The sequence below is a fragment of the Myotis myotis genome, unplaced genomic scaffold (genome assembly GCF_014108235.1).
Source record: "Myotis myotis isolate mMyoMyo1 unplaced genomic scaffold, mMyoMyo1.p scaffold_m19_p_8, whole genome shotgun sequence".
Taxonomy (NCBI): Eukaryota; Metazoa; Chordata; class Mammalia; order Chiroptera; family Vespertilionidae; genus Myotis; species Myotis myotis.
This window is the reverse complement of record NW_023416390.1, coordinates 20,448,489-20,474,169: the sequence shown is the minus strand read 5'-3', so window position 1 is coordinate 20,474,169 and position 25,681 is coordinate 20,448,489.

Below are 25,681 nucleotides of genomic sequence, written 5' to 3'. Positions count from 1 at the left end.
AGGAGCTTTGGGAAGGGAACAAGGAGATCTGGGCTCCAGTCCTGGTCCTACCAACATTAACCCTCAAACTTGGTCTCCCCACTCCTCTCCGAACTTCTGTCTCCTGATCTCTCAAGTAGCAGGGCTGCATGGGTGAATTTTGAGGCCTCTCCTTACACAGATGCTCATGCGTGCCTTGTTTTGTGGCCTCCAAGTTTTTCCATGACAAGACTTGATTCAGAGTCTCCTCCTGTCCTGTCTACCTGGTTTTCAATATTGGCTCCCAGGACTATCTGCATCCAGAAGGCTCATCACTGATTCAGGCACAGTCACTGCTTCTCCAGACCTGCTGCTGCTGCCCTTTCACTTCCATCAGGATTCCTCCTAGGTTTCCCGGAATGCCATCCTTCCCCCCCCCCCCGCCCCCCGCTCCCCCCACACACACCCCATCGCCCCCAGGCCTCTGTGTCCTCTCACTTTCTGTCTCCTGCCAAAATTCCTGCTCCCTGAGCCAGGTAGAAAAGTGGTTTAGTTCAACCCAATCTGGCACTTTCTCAGACGCTCCCCTGCCTCTGGCACATTTTGTGTTTGGGCAGGACCCAGGCAGCTAGAGAATTCCTCTCCCTCCTTAGTGTGGGTCCCCCTGTTGGCATGCCAACAGCCCCAAATATTTAAAGCAATCATGAAAATGAGCTCAGAGACTCATGCCAGAGCCTTGAAAGGAATTAGGCTAAAAACAGGACAAAGGAAGAGGTGAGGCTGAACGGAAAATGCCATGGAAGGCACTGCCCAGCATAGCTAGCGCCCAGAGCTCTCCTCATGGGCTTCATTCATCTGTAGCCAGGCCTTGTGCTAGGCATCAGGATGCAAAGTTAAATGACTCATATTGCGTGCCCTCAAGAAGCCAGCCAGGAAAGCTGCACAGACAGTCACAGTGCATCGGAGAAGATGCCTTCAAAGGTACAGGAGAGCTCCCAACGGGGGTTTCATCAACTCAACCAGAGGAGGTCAGCAAGCATCTCACAAAACCTATCTATGCCTAGGCCTTCCTTAGGACAGGCGCTTACCAGGGTATAAGGCAGAAGACGTGCTTCTAAGGAGCGGGGAATAGCAGGCACATAAGACAGGGCGGAGGAGAGAGAAAATGCTCATGCGGAATGGCTTTGTCAACAGTAAGGTCCAGCCCCTCCATTGGGCATGTTTATGCACATGTAATGCACAGAACAGAGAATGGAATGAGACCCATCTTACAAGTTCACATTTTAACAAATGCTGACAGAGATGGACACTTGGATGCAAGTAAACAGAAAGCCTGTATCAGAAGGGGCTTTGAGGGTGAGCCAAGTGTGTGCAGGGGAGGGTAGCAGGACTATGTGTCCACACAGTAGCACCTTCCTATGATCAGTCAAGGGAGATGGATCCCCTGCTGGAGGGGATATGGGGTTTCCCAGATCACTTGCATGATGGAAGAGAGTCAGCTTGGCAGCTGGGAGAGATGGCAGCCTCCCAGGCACCTGGCACAGTGCTGGAGAAGGTGCCAAGGTCAAAAGCAGTTGCCTGAGTAAGCAAGCTGTGATTAAGGGAGCCTCAGGGCCCTGGTTACCAGGAGGATATGGAAGAGGTGGGGCAGGCTCACTGCCTCCTTCTGCCAGAGCACTTAAAGGCCTCACAGCACAGTGAAGAGTAGCTCTGACCTGAGCGTTGGGGTGTGGGCGCCACAGGAAGACTTTTAGAAAGAAATGAGCAAAATGAAAGTAACATGAGCAAAATGATCACTGGGTGCTATAAAAAAGAAAATCTGTTCCTACCAAGACATCTGCTAATAACAGTGGTGCCATCATCGTCATCTTTATTTATTTAAATGGCTCTAACATTTACTAAGCATCTACTATGAGCCAGGCTATGTTAAGCCTCATGGGCACTTAATCTTCACAGCAACCTCAAGAGATCAGCATCCTTATTAACCCCATTTTACAAAAATCTCTTCCAAACGAAGGTCCACGATGCCCTAAAACCAGGCATCATATATTTAAAAAGAGGAAAGTATTCAGGATTAAGTTGCAACCCTCCCAAAATTACTATGTTGAAGTCCTAATCTTTAGTACCACAACCTGTGACTATTTGGAGATAGAGTCTTTAAAGAAGTAATTAAGTTAAAACAAGGTCATTAGGGTGGGCCCTATAATGTCCTGAAAAGAAGAAAATTTGGACACAGACAGATACAGAGGGAGAATCATATGAAGACACAGGAAGAAGCCCAGGAGAAAGACCACAGAAGAAACCAGCCCTGTCAACACTTTGATCTTGGACTCCGGCCTCCAGAACTGTGAGACGGTCGCGCTTCTGTTGTTTGAGCTGCCCAGTCCACAGAGCCGACTCAGACAGGGAGCAGTGGCCAGGGGTGCCTTAGAGGAACCAGGGGAATCAAGTCTACAGGGAGCACGGGGCCCCTGTGCAGGGGACCTGACCACTGCATGCCTTTGCCTTGTCCTTGGCTGTAGGGACCCTGAGGACCCCTTAGCATTCTCAGCTGAGCTCTGAGGATGGCAAGCCCCACACAAGGTTTGGAGTAGTACAGCAACAGTGTGGTAGATGGTTTCATCCTTGACAAGATCAGGGCTTGAAATCAATGGGATGAAAAACTGGGGTTTAAAGAGATTAAAACACAAGACCTAAAACAAAGCAAAGCCAGCATACTTTTTCTACTCTGTAGACTTGTATACACCAACCCTCCATGAGAGGTAAGGTCCGAGGGGCAGGCCAATGCTTCCACCTGGCTTGAGAGCAAAACTGGTACCCCCAAGGAATCCACATTCCCAAACCACTTGGACCAGAGCCCTGAGGGGGGACCTCATTACAGACATCATTGGGTGGGTCAGTAACTCTGGGCTCTTGGGTTACTGGAAGCAAATTCATTATTAAAGGCAAGAGGCAAAAACATAGTCATAGGTTTGGTTAAACTAAAATTGGTCTAGTCAGAGTTGGGTGGGAAAGAGGGTTTCATAAATTCCAGTCAGCCCCCTATGGAGGTGCTATGGAGACCCACGTTGTCCTGGAATCTGCAATCAACACAGAAATCAGCAGAAGTACAGAAGGAATAGGGCTTTAGTACAGAATGATGGGGCCTGGAGAGGGGGGAGCGGGAGGGGCATCCTGAAACTTTAAGATTAAAGTTCGATTTCTGTGTTGAGAGCAGACTTTACTATAAGCACAGGCTACTAGGACAACGAGAAGACAAGCCAAAGCTAGGGGTGTGAAATAAGGAGGACGTCCTAGAGGAGGCTCCAAAGGAGGAAGTTGACGGAGCTCTAAGGATGAAGTTGTTTTTTCCCATGGAAAGTGTGAGTAACTCAGGAAGGTTCAGTGGGTAGCAGGCAGGAAGTCATCAATGAAGGGGAGTGGTGGGGGTCTGGGGGAGGGGGGAGCTGTGTGCATGTATGCACACAAGTCCTGGGACTTTAATGGGGGAAATTATCTGGTCAAATCTCCTGGGAGAAGTCGAGCTAACAGTGGGGTATGGAGAGAGCTGTGGGAATTTAGCAGCCCCTTCAGTGGTGAAGGGCAGGCAGGTGTAAAGGGTCCTGCAAGAGACCTGCTAGATTTTCAATCAAGTTGCAGCTCAAGCGATACCCAAATGTCTCAAATTTCTTTTATCATTTCCTCACCCACTTCCAGTAAGCAGAGCACACCACACCATCTGCACAACATTGGGCCAGAGAAATAAAACCCAACAGAAAATTGCACTACAGTGCAATCTGTTCGGTCAGATATGCCTGGAATATTAGCTGGGACGTGTGTGTCTTTACTTATCTAAGTATTAAGGGCCTGAATGTTCGGAAGTGGGCCGTTTCCCTGTTGGCCTGGCTGAGAGGCAGATCCAGGTGAACCATGGAGGGGTAGGCTTCCGTGCCCACTGAGCTTCTCCCCTGCTCCTAAATCACATTTCTCCCAGTCCCTGCAAATGTTCCTCATGTGCTGACAGGTTATATAGCTCAAAGCACACTGCCTGCAAGAATCAGGGTTTGAGCAAGAACCAAACAGTGCAGTGGGGAGGTAATGTGAGAAGGATGTTAAGTGACAAGGGCAGGAGGTGGCCTGCCCGCTCTTCCCAGCTGTCTCCCCTCTTAGGCCTGCTGACGTGTCCTCTGCAGCCTGCGGCGTCAGTGGCCCTTCTCAGGCAAGTCAGGTAAACTCCTCAAATCTTAGTTTCCTCCTATGAAAAGCAGGCTTAGTAATGCCTGCTGTGTAGGGCTCTAGGGAAGGGGCAGGTATCGCATAGGAACATCCCCTGGCACACAGCATCCACTCAGAAAATGCTCTATGTGATGATACTAACAGGAAAACTTAGATCGTGCTTGGCTACAAGACAGGAATGGCCTTAAGCACTTTATATATCCGACCAATTTAATCCTTCACAACCATGTGAGATAAATTTCATTACCATCTCCACGGAGAATAATACTAAGGCACAGGGAACCTGATAACATGCCATGGTCACAGAGCTGGCAGACCTGGGAGTCAACCCGGGCAGCCTGGCTCCAGAGGATAGGGGTGAATAAATAATGAACTGATTAAAAAGTTGATGTGCTGGTGGATGGATGAACAAAGTATGTGGACCGCCATGATTTTCAGTAAGGGACAGGTTATCTAAATAGCACATTGACAACTTGAAGGTTGGAAGCTCTAGCCCCCCCCCCCCCCCCCCACACACACACACTGCCCAGTCAATCATCCAGGATTACTCTGCAGTGCCTCACCTGCCCTGTGCTGGAGGGAAGGTGCCTCCTTACTAAAACAGGAGTACCATGCCCTAATCTGGGAAGTTAGAACTAGAAATGACCCAGAGATCACCTAACCCCTAATCTTATGTTTGAGGGGACTGAGACAAGAGAGGGGAGTCGACCAACCCAGCGTCACCCAGAGCCAGCTGACACCCTGCTCCATGCTTGACACTGTTTCCAGGGTAAGGAAAGCCACATCTAGAAGCTGGGAGAGGAATTATGACTGGGTGAAAAAACAAGTCTTAAGAATTGAATGCACTGCATGGCAGATTGCTTTCCAATGAGCTCTTTCTTTGTTCCAAGGAAGTCCCTATTTCTTTCAGGGCAGTGAAGTCATCAGGCCTTGCCTCTCTCCCAGCCCTGCCCTGTGCCTTTAGAGAGATAATGGAGGACATGTATAGAACACACCCTCCTTGCTGATTATCCAAATAAGCCTAGAGCATTCCAGATTCCCGCCCAGGAACACTAGCTCCCATATCTCCCTCCTCATGAATCCTCCCACTCCCACCCCTATTTCCCCATCTATATCTGCTTCAGGTGAGTACCTCAAAAGCCACCCTCTCTGTGAAGTGCCCCCAAACCTCACAGCCGAAACCACATCCTAGGCTCCAGAGATGGGCCAGGCCCAACAGGAAGTCCTGTTCCCACATGAGCCGGACCTGGGTGTGCATCCCGCTCTCTGTCCATTCCATGTGCCCAGCCTCCCTGTTCCCTTTCCCCACATGTTCAATGGGGATGATAATAAGCCTCTCTTTGTGGGTTTGTGTATATGAGATTAACATATGAACATACAGCACAGGGCCTGGCACTCAATAAATGACAGGACGGCCTCCCTAGGAGGTCTTATTCCACATGCTGTTTTGGTTATGGTGCTGGGTTTGCATGGGATCTCTCCTCCTCAGGAGATACCTACCTTGTCAGGAACTGGGAGGTCTGCCCTCTCCCCACTCCTGCTGAACCGAGCCCCGCACAAAGTCAGTGCTCAGGGTGAGTGTTCCATTGACCTGGACACAAACAGGATGCGTTCCCTGGAGCCAAGAGCAAGGGGTCGGCCTTTGTAAAAAGCCTACGTGACTGTCTCTTCTAAATAGGCTTCCGAGGCTCTGGGTGGAAATGGGGAGTGGAGATCACTCTCAGCTCCCATTGCTAGTTTCCTTCTGGATGATAAAGCAATAGCAATAACCCCTCCACTGCTGAGGACGTCAGATAGTCCAGGTCAGGGTCTGTGCACTCTCAACTCATCTAATGTTTACTAAAATCCCATGAGCTAGACATCATTATGATTATTTATGGACGCGGAGATGGAGGCTCAGAGAGGTTATGTCACCTGACAAAGGTCAGAGACCAAATGAGCGGGGGTCTGACCCCGAGGAGGCTTGACTCCCAAGTCCATGCCCCCAGTCCAGGTGCCTGAAACTCCTTCCCGCCATGGGTTTTTGTAAGATTGTCATGTTAAGAAGGGCTTTTACACTTTTAAATCATTTGCAGGGGAAATCAAAAGGAGACTAACATTTTTTGACATGCAGAAATGATATGAAATTCAAATGTCAGCGTCCATAAACAAGGCTTTATTAGAACGCAGCTCCATCTGTTCATGAATGTATATCACCTGGCTACTTTTGTGCTACAACAGAAGAGCAGGGGTATTTGTAAGAGAAGCTGCATAGCCCGAAAAAGCCTAAAATATTTACTATCTGGTTCATCACAGAAAGGGTTTGCTGACTCCTGCTCAGTGCCACACAGATAAACTTCCTGCACAGCAAACATCCCTTTCAGAAGTTCTGCTACAAAGGGTGCTGTCCCATCCCTGCAGCCTCGACCTCAGTCGGATTCCAACTTCTCCTTCAACTGCTGAGCCAGCCTGGGTAGTCAGAGCTGTCACCAGCTCCCGCAGAGATTTGCAAGGCAGAACTGAGGACAGCCTCCAGACTCTGCCGGCAGGGACAGGCCAGAGCATGCCTGGAAGGAGAGGCAAAGGATTTAGACCCAGAAGCCAGCTCGGCTGCTTTAACACCTTCATCCCTTGATTCATGGTTTCCTGCCCGATCTTGTTCAGCTGTGAACGTGCCCGGGCCCCTCACAGGGACAGGCAGGCTGGGACTGATGAAAGTGCAGGGGCCTCAAGCCCCAGGAGGCTTTGTCCAGCCTCCACCTGGCAGTCTACAGAGGCCTGGCTCCACAGAGCCCTGGGGAGGAGGGGTGGTGGCGGAGGGCCTCAGGCAATTCTCTCCTTGTCCCAGCCTCAGCTCCTGATGTGTGGAATGAGAGACTTGCCTGGCTGCTCTAGCCCCCACCTGCCCAGGCTCCTGCAGAAAGTAGGCCTCCCTTTCAGGTGGCATACACACTCCAGGTTTCTACAGCAGCCTTCACCCTGCCTGTGAGTTCCAAAGAACAGATCTTGCTCTTTGTGGCATTCCTTCATTCAGCAAAAATTTTTGGGCACTGGCTGTGTGTCCAGCTCTGTAGAAATATAAAGGAAGTAAAAGTAACAGCGGAGCTTTCAGTGCGTCTCAGGATACAAGCTGTACCATATGGCAAGCTACAGAACCGTCCAGCCAATGCAGATTCCTTGGACAATGCTGAGTGCCGGCTGTCTACTAGGCATACTCCCAGTGTGTTCGCAGGCATACTTTTTTTTTTTAAATATATTTTTTATTGATTTCAGAGAGAAAAGGAGAGGGAGAGGGAGAGAGAGTGAGAGCGAGAGAGAGAAAGAGAGAGAGAGAGAAACATCAATGATGAGAGAGAATCATTGATTGGCTGCCTCCTGCACGTCCCACACAGGGGATCGAGCCCACAACCCAGACATGTGTCCTGACTGGGAATCAAACAGTGATCTCCTGGTTCACAGGTCGACACTCCACCACTGAACAACACAGGCCAGGCCAGCCATGCTTTTACTGAAGCCACAACACCTCCTGTGGCCCAGGCATCCTTAGACCCATTACAGATATGGAAACCAAGACTCCAAGGTTGCTTGAGATCAAAAGGCTGTTAAGAGGTGACGTTAGGCTTTCAATGCAGGTCTCACTGGTTCTAAAATTTGTGCATTTTCAAAAAACAAAACAAATCCCCCAGCCTCCCCCGGTCAGAGTGCAGTTGGGTGCCTGCATAGGTGCAGGATGGGGATTTTAAGACAAATTCCTTAGAGAGGAAAAATCTTTTTTTTAACTCCACTGTAGTGCGATGACCCACATGCTTGTTTGTATCCCTGTTTGACTCTCTTCAGGGCATGACCTTGTATTCTTGTTCATCCCAGTTCCTATCAGGGTGCTGAGTAAGTGCTTATAAAAAAAGAGTGGCAGGTACTTTCTGACTCCAGGGCATGATAACCTAGAGGTTAAGAATAAGATGTCTAGGATAATAACCAAGATGGCGGCATAGGTTAACGCCAGAGATTGCTGCCTCGAACAACCACTTCAAAAAACAACTAAAAGACGGAACAGACATCATCCAGAACCACAGGAAGGCTTGCTGAGTGGAAATTCTACAAGTAGGGGGAAAGAGAATATCATACCCAGACTCAGAGGAGGCGCAGTGCTGAAGTGAAATACTAAGGTGCGGAGTGCATGCGGAGCGGGCTGGAGGCGGAGGGCGCGGTTGTTGTTTTCAATCGGGAGGGAGTTTCAGACTCTGAGCTCCAGATCCGGGCGAGTCTCTAGGGACCCAGACTCAAACGGGAGAAGCAGGGCTGTCTGGCTTCGGTCGGAACTTGAAGGCAGCTTTCTCTCCGAGGTTTGCAGCGGTTGCTGGGACTCTGTGAGGCAGAACCCCTAGGGATGGAACTGAGAGCAGCCATAACTGCTCGCTCCAGCCCGCCCTGTAGATCCCCGGGGACCCACCCCGCCCAAGCCCTGCACAGAGCCATTTGCCGGATAGCCTCAGGCAAATGCTAGATTAGCACCGCCCTAGAGATCCAGCACAGAAGCTCTCTCACTGCAGACTCAGCAGACTCTCATAGCCAGTTAGCCTGGAGGCCAAATCACCTCCGGTATTGCTGACAACAATCAAGGCTTAACTACAACAAGACTGCGCACAAAGACCACTAGGGGGTGCACCAAGAAAGCATAAAAAATGCGGAGACAAAGAAACAGGACAAAACTGTCAATAGAGGATATTGAGTTCAGAACCATACTTTTAAGGTCTCTTGAGAACTGTCTAGAAGCCGCCGATAAATGTAGTGAGATCCTCAAGAAATCTAATGAGACCCTCGATGTTATGATAAAGAACCAACTAGAAATTAAGCATACACGGACTGAAATAACGAATACTATACAGACACCCAACAGCAGACCAGAGGAGCGCAAGAATCAAGGCAAAGATTTGAAATGCGAAGAAGCAAAAAACACCCAACCAGAAAAGCAAAATGAAAAAAGAATCCAAAAATACGAAGATAGTGTAAGGAGCCTCTGGGACAGCTTCAAGCGTACCAACATCAGAATTATAGGGGTGCCAGAAGATGAGAGAGAGCAAGATATTGAAAACCTATTTGAAGAAATAATGACAGAAAACTTCCCCCACCTGGTGAAAGAAATAGACTTACAGGTCCAGGAAGTGCAGAGAACCCCAAACAAAAGGAATCCAAAGAGGACCACACCAAGACACATCATAATTAAAATGCCAAGAGCAAAAGACAAAGAGAGAATCTTAAAAGCAGCAAGAGAAAGAAACTCAGTTACCTACAAGGGAATACCCATACGACTGTCAGCTGATTTCTCAACAGAAACTTTGCAGGCCAAAAGGGAATGGCAAGAAATATTCAAAGTGATGAATACCAAGAACCTACAACCAAGATTACTTTATCCAGCAAAGCTATCATTCAGAACTGAAGGTCAGATAAAGAGCTTCACAGATAAGGAAAAGCTAAAGGAGTTCATCACCACCAAACCAGTATTATATGAAATGCTGAAAGGTATCCTTTAAGAAGAGGAAGAAGAAGAAAAAGGTAAAGATACAAATTATGAACAACAAACATGCATCTATCAACAAGTGAATCTAAGAATCAAGTGAATAAATAATCTGGTGATCATAATAGAATCAGGGACATAGAAAGGGAATGGACTGACTATTCTTGGGGGGGAAAGGGGTGTGGGGGATGCGGGAAGAGACTGGACAAAAATCGTGCACCTATGGATGAGGACAGTGGGTGGGGAGTGAGGGTGGAGGGTGGGGCGGGAACTGGGAGGAGGGGAGTTATGGGGGGAAAAAAGAGGAACAAATGTAATAATCTGAACAATAAAGATTTAATTAAAAAAAAAAGAATAAGATGTCTAAAATCAGACCCTCTGGGTTGCAGTCTCCGCTCTATCATTTACTTGTTATTTGACTCTCTAAACCTTAGTTATTTCACTAATGAAATCAAGAGGATTATTGTTCCTGCTGCCACTCAGCTGTTCTCAACCTTTGAGGCCAACAGCTCCACTCTTGTGGCTCCTTCATTATGGCTTAAAATGCCCCCATTAAAAATCCATCGCTGTGTGATGATCATATTCCTTTGGAATTGTGAACCAACACAGGCATGCTCCCTACCCTAGACACCATGCCCTTACCAAGACACCATGATACTGAGTAAAATTTGTGGGGTTGTTTTTAATTGAATTTACTGGGGTGACATGTATAATAATCTAATCTAATAAAAAAGAAACATGGTAATTGGCGTACGACCACTACCCTTCCCATTGGCTAATCAGGGAGATATGCAAATTAACTGTCAGCCAAGATGGCGGCGGGCAGCCAGGCAGCTTGAAACTAACATGAGGCTTGCTTGCTTCAGTGACGGAGGAAACCAACGTTCCCCGCCTGCCTTGCAGGCCTCTGAGCCTGCAGTTTGAAACATTTTAACAAATATAGAAGCTAAAAAAAAACACCCAGAAACCAGCTTTCAGCGAGCTGGGATCTCAGAGTTGGAGTCAGAGCTGGAGTTATACATTGTTTTGATTACCTATTTTCAGCAGCAGAGGCCTAAGAGCTGGAGCCTCAGAGCTAAAGCTGGCCCAGAATTAAAAAAAAAAAAGAAAAAAGAAGAAAAGGAGCGGTTGGGAGCTTCCGTCACCCGCCAGCCTGAAAAAGCCCTCAGCCCCTCACCCAGACTGGCCAGGCACCCCAGTGGGGACCCCCACCCTGAAGGGTGTGTGACCAGCTGCAAATAGCCCTCAGCCCCTCATCCAGGCTGGCCAGGCACCCCAGTGGGGCCCCCCACCCTGAATGGTGTGTGACCAGCTGAAAACAGCCATCATCCCCTCACCCAGGCTGGCCAGGCACCCCAGTGGGGACCCCACCCTGAATGGTGTGTGACCAGCTGCAAACAGCCATCATCCCCTCACCCAGGCTGGCCAGGCACCCCAGTGGGGACCTCCACCCTGATCCAGGACACCCTTCAGGGCAAACCAGCCAGCCCCACCCATGCACCAGGCCTCTACCCTATATAGTAAAAGGGTAATATGCCTCCCGGCACCGGGATCAGCATGACAGGGGGCAGCGCCCAAACCCCCTGATCGCCCTGCGGCTCTGTGTGTGACAGGGGATGGGGCCACAACCTTCCTATCTGCCCTGCTCTGTTGGTGACAGGGGATGGCGCCCCAACCTCCTGATCAGCCCTGCTCTGTGCCTGATACGGGGGAGCTCCCCAACCTCTGATCGCCCTGCGGCTCTGTGTGTGACAGGGTGCGGCGCCCCAACCACCCCCCACACACTGGCCCTGCTCTGTGTGTGACAGGGTAAGCCATAACCACCCCATCAGCCCTGCCCTGAGTGTGAGAGTGGCAGTGCCCCAACCCCCTGATCGGCCCTGCTCTGTGGGTGATAGAGGGCGGTGCCCCAACCCCCTGATCCACTCTGCTCTGTGTGTGACAGGGGGCGGTGCTCCAACTCCCCTATCGGCCCTACTCTGTGAGTGACAGGGGGGAGCTCCTCAATCCCCTGATGGGCCCTGCTCTGTGCGTGACAGGGGGCAGCGCCCCAACCCCCAGATTGGCCCTGCTCTGTGCCTGACAGGGGGTGGCGCTGCAACCTCCCCATCGACCCTGCCTTGAGTGTGACAGGGGGTGGTGCCCCAACCCCCCCAATCGGCCCTACCCTGTGCGTGACTGGGGGTGGCATCGCAACCTCCTGATCCGCCCTGCTCTGTGCATGACAGGGGGTGGCGCCCCAACTCCCCAATCGGCCCTGCTCTGAGCCCGACCAAGGGCTGCACCTAGGGATTGGGCCTGCCCTCTGCCACCCGGGAGCAGGCGTAAGCCAGCAGGTTGTTATCTCCTGAGGGGTCCCAGACTGCGAGAGGGCATAGGCCAGGCTGAGGGATCTCCCCTTCCCCCCAAGTGCACAAATTTTTGTGCACCGGGCCTCTAGTAAAAGCATAATATGCTAATTAGATCAGATGACCTTCCCAACGAAGCCAGGGCTGTAAGGGAAGCCCAGGTCCCAGATGCCAGAGGGAAGCCAGTGCCAGCAGCTGGGGGAAGGAAGGCCTACTCTTGCGTGAATTTCGTGCATCGGGCTTCTAGTTGGTTAATAAAATTATATAGGTTTCAGGTGTACAATCCTATAACACATCATCTGTACAGTGGGGCCTTGACTTACGAGTGTCCCGACTAACGAGTTTTTTGAGATACCAGCTGTCTCTCGGCCAATTTTTTGCATTGAGTTGATAGAGTAATTTGAGTTAACCAGCTCCTTAACAAGCTCGGTCTCAGAACGAATTAAACTCGTAAGTCAAGGCCCCACTGTATATTGTATTGTGTGTTCACAAGTGCTTCCTAGGACCGGGAACCTGTTCTTTCAGAGGCTCTACACCAACCAAGCAGGCTCAAATGCACCCACATTAAATGAACTTCATCCACTTATCTCAGAAGCATATTTCGAAGCTTGCTTTTGAAGAGGTTTGACTTCCAGTAACTTATTAAATTTATGGTTGCTTATGGTTCCCTGGTATTTTAATAACTGTGTTCCCTAGAATTCCTGCAAAATACAAAAACCTCAACTAAAGTTGTTTTCATGGGAAATTTTTCATTGCTAAATTTCAATGCTAATTTTAATAAAGGTGACATAAGAAATTTAATTAAACATATATTAATTTTGACCTTGCAATTTCCTTTTGGCATCTTCTTTTTGGGGACTTAACAGTTTCCTAATGCCTGCAAAGCTCAGAATAATGCGCACCAGTGAGTTAGAGACAGCAGAGGTAGGAGCTCACCCCACTACTTTTCAAACCAATTCACTCTCGGAACACCAGTCCTAAGGGAACGGAGGTGTGTTCCTCATTGCCAGTCAAACAGAGTGGGTCTCCTGCCCATTCTCACTCCACAGATGCTGCTGATGCGGGAGGTGACGGAAGCCAGGGGTTCTGATCTGTCTCCCTGCCCCCTTCTCCCTCCCCCTCTCCCCCAATACCATTCCTGAAATAACCTGCTGTGCATGCAGGGGCTGCCCCTCCCTCTTTTGGCACCTCCCCATCAACCCTGCTGGCAACTCCATAAATCACTAAGGCTCGGTGAAAAACCCCTTCCCAGGTTTCCCAGAAAGAATTACCATTAAGTAAAACAAATGGGGGAGGGTGGTGCTTCTTGAAGGTTGATCCTGGCAGAAGCAGTTGCCAACAGGGCCTTTCTTTTCCATTACAGAGCACACTGCTCTCCTGCAGCTTCATTTTCATTTCCATTTGAGGGTGGGGGTGGGGTGGGGAAGGGAGACTGCTGGGGGTGTGGAGGAGGAGTGCTGTGAATAAACATACATATGAAGGTGAGGCAAGTCTGGAAAAGCAGCCAGATGGCTAGGATGAAAAGCTTCTCTGTCATAGCGTCACAATTTCTCTTTCCTTTTGGGGGCCCAAGGGAGTTCTGCTAGGCAAGGCCAACTGTCTGATGTACAGGATGTGGATGCAAAGGGACTGCTGTGTGACTGCTCTCACTCCTACACCTCAGAGAGCACACGCAGGACTGTCCAGTCCTTGGTATGCACAAGTGTCAATGTGTTATTCATTGATTGTATCCATTTTCCATTTAATTAATTCCTATACTTGCTCAATGCTTAGCCTGTGTCCCTCAGGGCTGTTGAGTACAGGCTTCGGGAGCAACCAGAAAGCACTGTCCTGCAGTCAACTATGATAATGATAATAATAACAGCTAACACATTTCTTTCTTGTGCCAGATGTTTTGCTAAGCACTGCAATCCTGTCTCATTTAAATCTCAGAGAAACTCACTGAGATAGGGATTGTTATTATCTCCACTTTACAGATGGGAAAGTAGATGTTTGGAGAACTTAAACATCTTCCCAGAGTCACACAGCTAGGGAAAGGCAAAGTCAGAAAAACCTAGGCAGCCCTAGCCAGGTAGCTGGGAGTGTGCGGGAGGCAGCTGATCGATGTTTCTCTCTGATCGATGTTTCCAACTCTCTGTTCCTCTCCCTTCCTCTCTGTAAAAAAATCAATAAAATATATTTTTTTTAAAAAAAGAAGAAGATGCCAGCTTTCAAGAGGGGGATCAAGTGAACAGGGTGGGGTTCATGGGCTTTCTTGAAGGAGTGCGTTCTCTATCAGAGGCATTCTGGCTACAAAGGAGGCAAACTATTCACCCAGATCTGAGATGCTTGTTGATAAATGAGCAACACCAGGAAGACTGAATACTTGCTTCTTAAAGGACGCACATTTTGTCCTCAATATCATTTCACAACTTCAACCAATTGCATAATTCCCACCCCCTCTTAAGAATGAGATTTCAGCACCATCATCTTTCCCATGTGAACTTTTCTGACACTGCCAGGCTAGATTAAGTGAGCCTCTTTTGTGGTTCCACAGCTCCCAGACCAAACCAGTGCTTATTTTAAAGAAGTAATATCAAAGACTCAATTCTCAAAGAAATCCATAATTTTTCAGCACAGCTAGATTACCAACTACCTTATATGACCTTGAGCAGATTGTTCCTCCTCTCCCAACTCAGTTTCCTCAACTGCAAAATGAGGCTCCTAAGAGACCTACCTCCACAGTATTGGCTGAAGATAAAACACTCTATGTTCTTTGTCAATTCTAAGCCAACAGAGAGATGTCATTATTCCTCATTTACTAATCACTTTACCCTAATTAGCTGTTGCACAAAGTGAGTACCAGATTCTACCATTAAATTGTTTTATTAGAAGAGATAAAAAGGCAACACAAATTAAAAAAACAAAACCAAAAACAATCTTGTTAGCATAAGAGCACAGTGGACACAGAGCTTGGAAAGACAGTCCTGAACTGAAGTCAACAGCAGCCTGGACACAGAAATGCCAAGTTCTCCAACCTTTGCACCACACTCCAAAGGGCATTGGCCCCTGACTCACAGGTAACACAAATATTTTTTACTCTAATGTATTTCTTTGTTTAACACACTCATCCCATTTTCCATGGGTGCTTTCCACATGTATCAATATTATTACTGCCTTTTATGCACTAATCCCCAAGTTTTGAGTGTAACAAAATTATGATGGGCATTTGTTTAAAATACCAGTTTCTGGGTTCCACACCTAGAGACTCTGGGGTGGGCCCCACAAGTCTGCACCTGTGCGTGACCCCAGACCCATTCTTTCAGAACCTTGACTTCAGGTTAGTTGAGTCCCAAAGGGCACAGACTGTATCATTTAACTGCCTGATATATCACCAATATTCAATACTCAAAAAAGATGCTTGCTAGCCCTAGCCGGTTTGGCTCAGTGGATAGAGTGTCAGCCTATGGACTGAAGGGTCCCAGGCTTGATTCTGGTCAGGGGCACATGTCCAGGTTGCCGGCTGGAGGCAGCCAATTAATGATTCTCATCATTGATATTTCTATCTCTACCTTCCTCTCTAAAATCAATAAAATATGTATTTTTTAAAAAGATGCTTACTAATAAATGAGAAATACAAGGAAATCTGAACACTTGCTTCTTAAAGGACATATGTGTTGTCCTCAATATCATTTCACAACTTCAACCAAATTGCATAATTCCCACCCCTCCTTTGGAATGAGATTCCAGCACCATTAGCTTTCCCATGTGGACTTTTCTGTCACTGCCAGGCTAGATTACCTGACCCTCCTTTGTGGGCCCTTGGCTCCCAGACTTTGTACTATTCTACTTGCTGATTTTTAAAAAAATATATTTTATTGTTTTTTTACAGAGAGGAAGGAAGAAGGATAGAGACTTAAAAACATCAATCAGCTGCCTCCTGCACACCTCCTACTGGGGATGTGCCGGCAACCAAGGTACATGCCTTTCACTGGAATCAAACCTGGGACCTTTCGGTCTACAGGCCAATACTCTATCCACTAAGCCAAACCGGTTAGGGCTCTACTTGCTGATTTTACTGCTAGTCTTTTCCCACCAGTAGGAAGCTTCCCCTATTCATTGAGGACAAGAGCCGTGTCCCCTTTTCTTTTCATCATCTAGACCAGTGATGGCGAACCTATGACACGCGTGTCAGAGGTGACACGCGAACTCATTTTTTTGGTTGATTTTTCTTTGTTAAATGGCATTTAAATCCTATCTAATAAAAGAGAAACATGGTCATTGGCGTACGACCGCTACCCTTCCCACTGGCTAATCAGGGAGATATGCAAATTAACTGTCAGCCAAGATGGCGGCCAGCAGCCAGGCAGCTTGAAACTAACATGAGGCTTGCTTGCTTCAGTGACGGAGGACTCCAACGTTCCCCGCCTGCCACTGCAGGCCTCTGAGCTGCAAGCAACTATGTAACAAACATAGAAGCTAAACAAAACCCCAGAAACCTGCCGGGCTTCAGCCAGCAGGATCGCAACATTGTAAGCAAAGGCCAGAAACCTACTTTCAGCAGCGGAGGCCTAAGAGCTGGAGCCAAGCCTCAAAGCTAAAGCTGGCCCAGAATAAAAAAAGAAAAAAAGAAAAAAAGGAGCGGTTAGGAGCTTCAGTCACCCCCAGCCTGAAAACAGCCCTTAGCCCCTCACCCAGACTGGCCAGGCACCCCAGTGGGGACTCCCACCCTGAAGGGTGTGTGACCAGCTGCAAACAGCCATCATCCCCTCACCCAGGCTGGCCAGGCACCCCAGTTGGGACCCCCACCCTGAAGGATGTGTGACCAGCTGCAAACAGCCATCATCCCCTCACCCAGGCTGGCCAGGCACCCCAGTGGGGACCCCCACCCTGATCCAAGACACCCTTCAGGGCAAACCAGCTGGCACCCACCCATGCACCAGGCCTCTACCCTATATAGTAAAAGGGTAATATGCCTCCCAGCACCGGGATCAGCATGACAGGGGGCAGCGCCCAAACCCCCTGATCGCCCTGTGGCTCTGTGTGTGACAGGGTGTGGCACCCCAACCCCCTGATCGGCCCTGCTCTGTGTGTGACAGGGTGTGGCGCCCCAACCCCCCCCCCCCACACACACACACACACACACGGGCCCTGCTCTGTGTGTGAAGGGGTAGAGCCATAACCTCCCCATCGGCCCTGCCCTGAGTGTGAGAGTGGCGGCACCCCAACCCCCTGATCGGCCCTGCTCTGTGGGTGATAGAGGGTGGTGCCCCAACCCCCTGATGGGCCCTGCTCCGTGCGTGACAGGGGGCTGCACCCCAACCCCCTGATTGGCCCTGCTCTGTGCGTGACAGGGTACAGAGCCCCAACCCCCCTGATGGGCCCTGCTCTGTGAGTGACAGGGGGAAATGCCCCAACCCCCTGATTGGCCCTGCTCTGTGTATGACAGGGGGCGGCGCCCCAACTCCCCAATCGGCCCTGCTCTGAGCCCGACCAGGGGCTGCACCTAGGGATTGGGCCTGCCCTCTGCCACCCGGGAGCAGGCCTAAGCCAGCAGGTCGTTATCTCCTGAGGGGTCCCAGACTGCGAGAGGGCACAGGCCGGGCTGAAGGACCCCCCTGCCCCCCGAGTGCACAAATTTTTGTGCACCGGGCCTCTAGTATATAAAATAAATATCAAAAATATAAGTCTTTGTTTTACTATGGTTGCAAATGTCAAAAAATTTCTCTATGTGACATGGCACCAGAGTTAAGTTAGGGTTTTTCAAAACGCTGACACGCCGAGCTCAAAAGGTTCGCCATCACTGATCTAGAGTAGACCAATGATCCACACTAAATCAGCAGTGGTTAATGGAATGAACCACAAAGGGTATGCAATGAGATGAGAGAGGGCAGTGACCTCCCCTGTGATGTTCCAGTACCAAAACCCTCTCATCCTAGGGTGAGCCACATACTGTGCGTGGTTATTTCTCAAGGAATGGAGATTTTGACTTTGTCCATGGCTTAGGGGTTTTGAGAAATTATTTCAAGAAGTGGGCATCCATAGATGTTCCTTTTAATGCTGTGGAAGGGAGTCTTTTTTTAATACCAATTTTGACATCTTAGGGCAGGTGTTTCAATTGGCTTATGTCACTCCCACTAAGATTATCTTTGTTTATATAGCATATCGTCATCAATTATATAATTCTTCACCAATATCTGTTTACCCCCTATAAGGGGATCATGCTTACCCACATTGTTAAACTCCTATATGGCCATGTGGCTCATGTTAGTCAAGAAATGTGGGCAGAAGTGATCAGAGTCACTTCTAGATGGATGCTGTAAGAGTTGATTTGTGTTTTGAATGCCCAGGTCCCAGAACAAGGACGATAATAAGAGGAATAGAGTCCCAAGCTGACCCATAGTGAACACAGAGTGGGGGCAACAAGTAACCATTTCTGTTGTAACCCTGCCATTTAGGAGTTGTTACTGCAGCATAACCTGGCCTTTCCTGGCTTGTGTCCAGATGCCCATATGTCCCAAATTTTTAATCAGTGAAAATGTTTACACACAACCAGGCTGGTTTTGTGATTTTAAGAAAATAGATTTCTTAAAAATACCTCTGTGGGCCCTAGTTCCCATGCTTTTAAAGTAAGGGAAAGAATAACATAATAACAATATCAAATCTTATTTTTAATTTTTTAATTGATTTCAGAGCAGAAGAGAGAGGGAGAGAGAGATAGAAACATCAATGATGAGAGAGAATCATTGATTGGTTGCCTCTTGCACATTCCACAATGGGGATCAAGCCCTCAACCTGGGCATATGCCCTGACCAGAAATCAAACCGTGACATTCAACCATTGAGCCATGCCAGTTATGCAACAATATCAAATCTTAATCGAAGTCAGACTGAGCACTTTAGAAAAAGTATCTAATTTTATCCTTACAACAACCCTATCAGGTGGGTATTATTATTATACTCATTTTAGAGATGAGGGAACAGAGGCCTGGAGAGGTTAGACACCAAAGGAATAAAGATACTAAGAATAATCAGAGATGGGATACAAACAGTCTGACACCAGAGACTAGTCTCTTGACATTGGTGCTACATCTGTGTGGTCATCTCTAAGGTCCTGTCCTTCTGGACCCTAAGACTCTGTGACATTACCATATTGTAACAGCTACCCTAGGTCTTCTATTCTGAAACCAAGACCCATTTTCACCACTGCCCTACAGTTTTGGGGTTAAGGAAATCATTTGTGCTGGGTTCTGGTCGTCTTGGAGGAAGGCTCTGGAGAAATGGAGTTGATGCCCCAGTCCACTCCATATAGAGGAGAGCATGCCTCCCCCAGGTTTAGAACGTCCCTTCAGCACATCCCTCTCTAAAGTCGCTGTCTTGCTGTGTGAGAAATGTGCTGCCAAAGCAGAAAGCCTTCCTGCCTTTGCCAGATTTTTACATATGGATGGAAATGGCTTACAGAAGAAGTGAGGCCAGGGTGAGGAGGTGTGGCCTCCTATGTGGCTCTGGACTCAGGTTTGCAGCCCCGGGTCCTAGGGAATTTTGTTCATTCTATCCTACTAATCCTCACAGAAGTGATCAGAGAGAAGCAAGGCATAGGAATTTCCCCAAGAATGGAAGCCCTACTCCTTTCACGGAAGAACATCGGCAGAACACACAGACTTTCTATGCCTCGTGCCAAGTTAGTCAGACCCTACAATGAACGGACCCTATGCATCCATCTTCCTTCTGTTAGGCAAAAACCCAAGGCTTTCTTAAAAGGACATTTTCTCTCTATATGGCCCTATCTCTTAATGACCTTGCTGTTGAAAATTTAAAAAGTTCATGCCCTAGCCAGTTTGGCTCAGTGGATAGAGTGTCGGCCTGCAGACTGAAGGGTCTCGGGTTTGATTCTGGTCAGGCACATGCCCAAGTTGCGGGCTTGATACCCAGTAGGGGGTGGGCAGGAGTCAACTGATCAATAATTCTCTCTCATCATTGATGTTTCTATTTCTATCTCCCTCTCCCTTCCTCTCTGAAATCAATAAAAACATATTAAAGAAAAAAAAAAGCTCAAGAATCCAACTGTCCTGAAAAGACACTGGTTCCTCCAGAGGAACAGAGATATCACCAAGGGCCTCCGGAGTTCCTCAGGCCCTGGCAGGAAGGAATCTCTCATCCACAAGCCTGTGTCAAAACAAGCTCCACCTCCTCCCAAGGCTGCTTGCAGGTGTGAGCCTGCCTTGTCATGGAAAGAGCCCTGAATGAGGCTCTGGCTCTGCAGCCATCTAGTAGGACTGTGGGCAGGTCACTTCACTGTCTGGATCTGCACCTCCTTCTCTTTACAACGATGAGGTTGGATGAGATAACCTCTAAGTACTCCTCCAGTGATATGACTTCCATGATGCCATGAGGTTTGTGATTCTGGGGACAACATTGGCATAATTGCCTTGTCTGACGGTTAGCGAGAACAGCATTATTGGTTTCCTCTTCCCATCTACTCCCTCCTCCCTGTTTCTCTAAACTTCTGTCACTCTACCTACCTACCAAATGTCATCAGCCACTTTGTTTTGATCCTCAGCAGCTAACTCATTGGTGCTAACTCAACAAAAAAAGCAGACCCTCAGGCAGGCTAACGGTGGACCTGGGCCAGAGCCTGCAAGAGTGGACCGTCAGGCAGGCAGAGGTGGGAGTCCATCAGTCAGCCTGTCACCAAGTCTTTGCTGGGCCCCCCGAAGACTTGGTCCCAGGCTGAGCTGCATGGTGGGTTCCCAGAGGAGAAGACAGGAGTCTTTATTTTGTAGCAACTAATGATGTGAAGTTAGAACTCTTTGGTTTTGGGGGGAGTCCCCAAATGTGCTGACCCACTCACTCATAGGAGGGAATTTGAGTACTGCCACAAGTGGCTGCCACAGTGGAGTTCAGGGAAGGTGGGACGGGGGCAGCCAGAGAAGTATTTTGAAGCTATATTTGGGAAGCTTTGGACATAAACGTAAGATAATATCAATTGTTATAAGAAAGAGAGAGAGGAGGGAAATAGAAATTATGGGGGGGGGGGATTTTAAAACTTAAATCCATGCCCCTGGTACTACCATTTGCCACCAGCCCCTACATTTATTTACTATTGGCTTGCTGGGTGTGGGCACCTCCTTTGAGTTAAAGCATTGTTTTTAAATTGCCCCTCCTAAAATGAACCAACTATGCTACTCTGAGAGATTCCTTTTAACTCCATTTTCCCCAGGATTGCATTTGCAGATGAGGAATACGGGTTCAGGGACAGAGACAAGTGACTTTGGATTGAGGGGGCTGCCCTTTAGAATCCCAGAGCCCTAAGATCTGGAATCCTGAATCAGCTGCTTATCAGTTGTGTAACTAAACGGGGACAGTTATTGAATTCTTCTCAGGGGTGGTTTCTTGATCTACTGAAGAGTAAAGCAACAGCCTCACAGGGCCTTGTAAGAAGAGGCACAGCTGCTAGCACATCATAGGTGCTTCTTTAGGGAAGTGACATAATCATAAATGAGATGAATAAAGATGAGAATACTAGTAGAGAGGGAAAAGAGCTGGTTGTGGGGAGCATGAGGAAAGGGACACTTTCTCATTCTTTTGAGTCCAGACTTGAGAAGCAAAACTTATCAAGGGCTCCCTCTGCTGTCCATTTTCTGCTCTCATCTTTCATATAGAAAATATATCCAGATTCCTTAGTCAGATTGTACACTTGCCCTAATTTAATCAGTGGGGTCCTGTTTGTACTTGTTACCATGATCCCTTAAAAACATTCTTTCCTTCCCATTCTGTTTTTTTACTCTATTTTTTTGTCTTTGTATTTGACTAGGATGGCACTCCCACCATCAAAACCCTTCACAATATGCCTCTCAGAGAACCTCCGTCTCTATCTGTAAAAAGTGAATGAACATTCTCTGAAGTCAGTAAATGACAGAGTGGAAGCTGGTAATATAATTATGCCTCCAAAACTCATCCTTTGCCCACGTTATTAACCCTCTCTGAAGTGTGTGACTGTACACATGCCATTTAACTTCTTTAAAACCAATACATAACATGTAACTTCTTTACCACCAATACTAGCTTTGATCTTAAAGCATGGTGCATTCAAGTAACAGAAAGTTCAGCATGGAAACAGGACACGGCACTAGAGAAGGTTGGAAAGGGAAGCAGGAGCAAAGTCATGAAAAGCCTTGTAAAAAAATAACAAAACATGGTTCCACAGGTACCCAGTGCAGGGCTGTCATTGGGATTAAATGAGTTTATTCAGGTCAAGCCAGGCTCATAGAAAGGTACATGTGTTAGGTTTCCCAATGAAACCTCCAAATGCTAATCATGACTTAGAAACTAATGTAGGGAAATTTATGAGCAGAACAGCCTTACCTTTATCAGTTACATAGTTGCTTAGGAGGAAAAAAAAAAGATTAGAAAAAAGAACATTAGGAAAGAGAAGATCCACATTTCACCCCTGTAATATTGGCCTTTGAGTCTTAACAAATTGCACCATTTCATGTGCATACGTGCACACACACAGACAGCTCCCTCTAAACCAGTGGTTCTCAACCTGTGGGTCGCGACCCTTTCACAGGGGTCGCCTAAGACCATCGGAAAACACATATATAATTACATATTGTTTTTGTGATTAATCACTATGTTTTAATTATGTTCAATTTGTAACAATGAAATTGGGGGTCACCACAACATGAGGAACTGTATTAAAGGATCGCGGCATTAGGAAGGCTGAGAACCACTGCGACAGAAAGGAGCCCTCTCCTACTGGCTGCCTTCCAAGTTATACTTCCACTGAGCATCCCATTGGCTCTGCCCAGGGGTAGCACCATTAGGGTATCTCCCTGCATGAAAGTAAAGTTTTGACTCATTTTTTTTTGGGGGGGGGGGTCACACTCTCACTTAACATCCCTCATTGGTTCATGTCTTCATTGTTCTAGTTACTTAATTACAAAGCCAAGTGTTTTGACAGTGTATTTAATACTTTCTTCCTGTACTGATGTTTTTAAAGAGAAAAAAAAATTCCTTTAGTCTCTGAATATGTGACCAGAGACCTGTAAACCCTAATTTGAAAAGTGCTTGATCAATAAAATTTTATTCAATTAAATGTATAGGGTACCCCCTCCCAAAAATGTATACACACTTAACAGTTGATAGCTCAAGTGGTTTCTTTCTTTTCAGGTTTAACCCATTGGAATTAATAACTATCAAAATATTGATACATTTTGGGGGGATACCCTATATTTTAATAATGTATTACCACTGCTGAAGAGTTTTCTTTTTACAACTGGTAAAATAGTTCTTAATATTATTAAAAATGAAAATAATAAATTCAAGTTTTCTCTTCAAACTAGCAGACCCTAGAAAATACACCCAAGTTCATCTTAATTACATATTAGTAGGTTGTTTGTCCTAAACTGAACTCATTTTGGCCTTCTTTTTTCTTTATCTTAATCTGCTTGGTCATATTATGACATAGAAACTTTACCTTACACTTAATTGTTAGACTATGCTTTTTTTTTCTAGTTATATTGTATCACCCCCTAGCGTTATAAATGATGCTCGCAGCCAGTACATGTTGACCAATTTCTCTGCTTTGTTGAAGGAATGGTAAGTACTTTCCTGATTTACAGACTAGTTTCCAAAAAATATATATGTAAATCCACTGGGTTCCAAGGCCAAAGTGCACTATATAAACCTTCAAAGCTCGTGACTATATTGTGGCATCCTATGAAGGTTGTCTCCAAAGTCAGTACACAAAATCAGTAATGAATACTCTATAGTGACATACACAAGGATTATTATTTTCCCCTGTTGGTTCTTGTTGTTGCTGTTAATCCTCACCCAAGGATATTTTTCCATTGATTTTTAGGGAGAGTGGAAGAGAGAGGGGAAAGACAGAAACATAAATATGAGAAACACATCAATTAGTTGCCTCCTAGATGAGCCCTGACCAGGCCCCAGCCAAGGAGAAGCCTGCAACCAAGATACGTGCCCTTGATTGGAATTGAACCAGGACCCTTTTGTCTGCAGGCCGTCGTTCTATCCACTGAGCTAAACTGCCTAGGGCAGGATACATCCATGTTTAATGTCAATCCAAAACAGTATGGCAGGCTTCAGTATAGAGAGCAAACCACAAACAAGAAGGTGGCTCCAGTTGAGCTTGAAAGGTTAGTTTTTTAAAAAATGATTAGCATTACTATTATATCTTGAGCTGCTAAAACATTTCTTTAAAATTTTTGCTTCATAGAAGTATCTATTATTTTAAAAATTAATGAATTCACGTTTTCCAGCTTATCATTCTAGCTGGCTGGGTCTTCTTGGACATCACACTGACTTTGTAGAATTTATTGGTTCTCCTTGATTTTCTCTAATCAGTGTTTCTATAAGTTTTTCAAATAATTTTTCAATTTGCTCCTCAAGAACATCTTCAGAGCCATCACCACCTACTTATTTAGTGCTTCATATCTTCAATGGCTCATAAATGCTGAAAATCCATGTACACATTTTCCCTATATGTTTAACAATATATATGTCCTCTCCCTTTGTCTCTAACAGTGCTTTCTGTCTTAAAGTCCACTTGTCAAATATTAGTACAGCTCTTGTTTCATGGATTAGTTTGCAGGTTTTCAGCCTTTTACTTTAAATCTTCCTGTGTCTTTGTTTTTAATGTGTCTGCATCCTATGTTTTATTACTCGCTAGTGGCCCAGTGCACAGATTCGTGCACATTGAAAGGAAATTAATTAGACGATTCATGCAGTAATTACATTACTGCAAAAAAGTACATGTCAAAACAGCATATAAGTAATATAGTATTATAAAATTAAAATACAAATATTTTAATATCGCTATTTGCCCTTTATAATAGAAGTGTCAGAGATGAAAAAAATTAGTAAAATGTATATAAATTGATTAATAAATAAAAAATATTTTGTCAACAACATCGCTTTCTTTCAGTTTCAGAGGTACATCGTGCCAATAGTTGGTCTTCAGGCATATTCTGTTGACGCCACCGCTTTCTTTCAGCTTCAGAGATACATTGTGCCAATAGTTGGTCTTCAGATACATTCTGGTGTCCTGTGTGATTGGCGCCAGCAAGAGCTTTTATGTATCATGCATGCACGAGTCAATGTGTATTTTTAAATTGCCAGTGCGCATCATATATACTGGCTGGTCAGTCAATAGGACATACGGTCAGTCACTTAGCCTTTTATATATATACTAGAGGCCCAGTGCACAAAAATTTGTGCACTCAGGGGTAGGGGGCCCCTCAGCCTGGCCTGTGCCCTCTCGCAGTCTGGGACCCCTCAGGGGTGACCACTTGCTGGTTTAGGCCTGCTCCCCGGGGGATTGGGCCTAAGATGGCAATCAGACATCCCTCTGGCAGCCCGGCAGCCCTCAGGGGATGCCCACTTGCCAGCAGGCAGCAGACCTAAGCTGCAGACATCCTTAGCGCTGCTGTACTGGCAGCCATCAGCCTGGCTTGTGGCTGAGCAGAGCTCCCCCCTGTGAGAGCGCACTGACCACCAGAGGGCAGCTCCTGCATTGAGCATCTGCACCCTGGTGGTCAGTGTGTGTCATAGTGACCAGTCATTCCCAGTCTTTCTGCTGTTAGGGTCAGTTTGCATATTACCCTTTTACTATATAGGATAGAGGCCTGGTGCATGGGTGGGGGCCAGCTGGTTTGCCCTAAAGG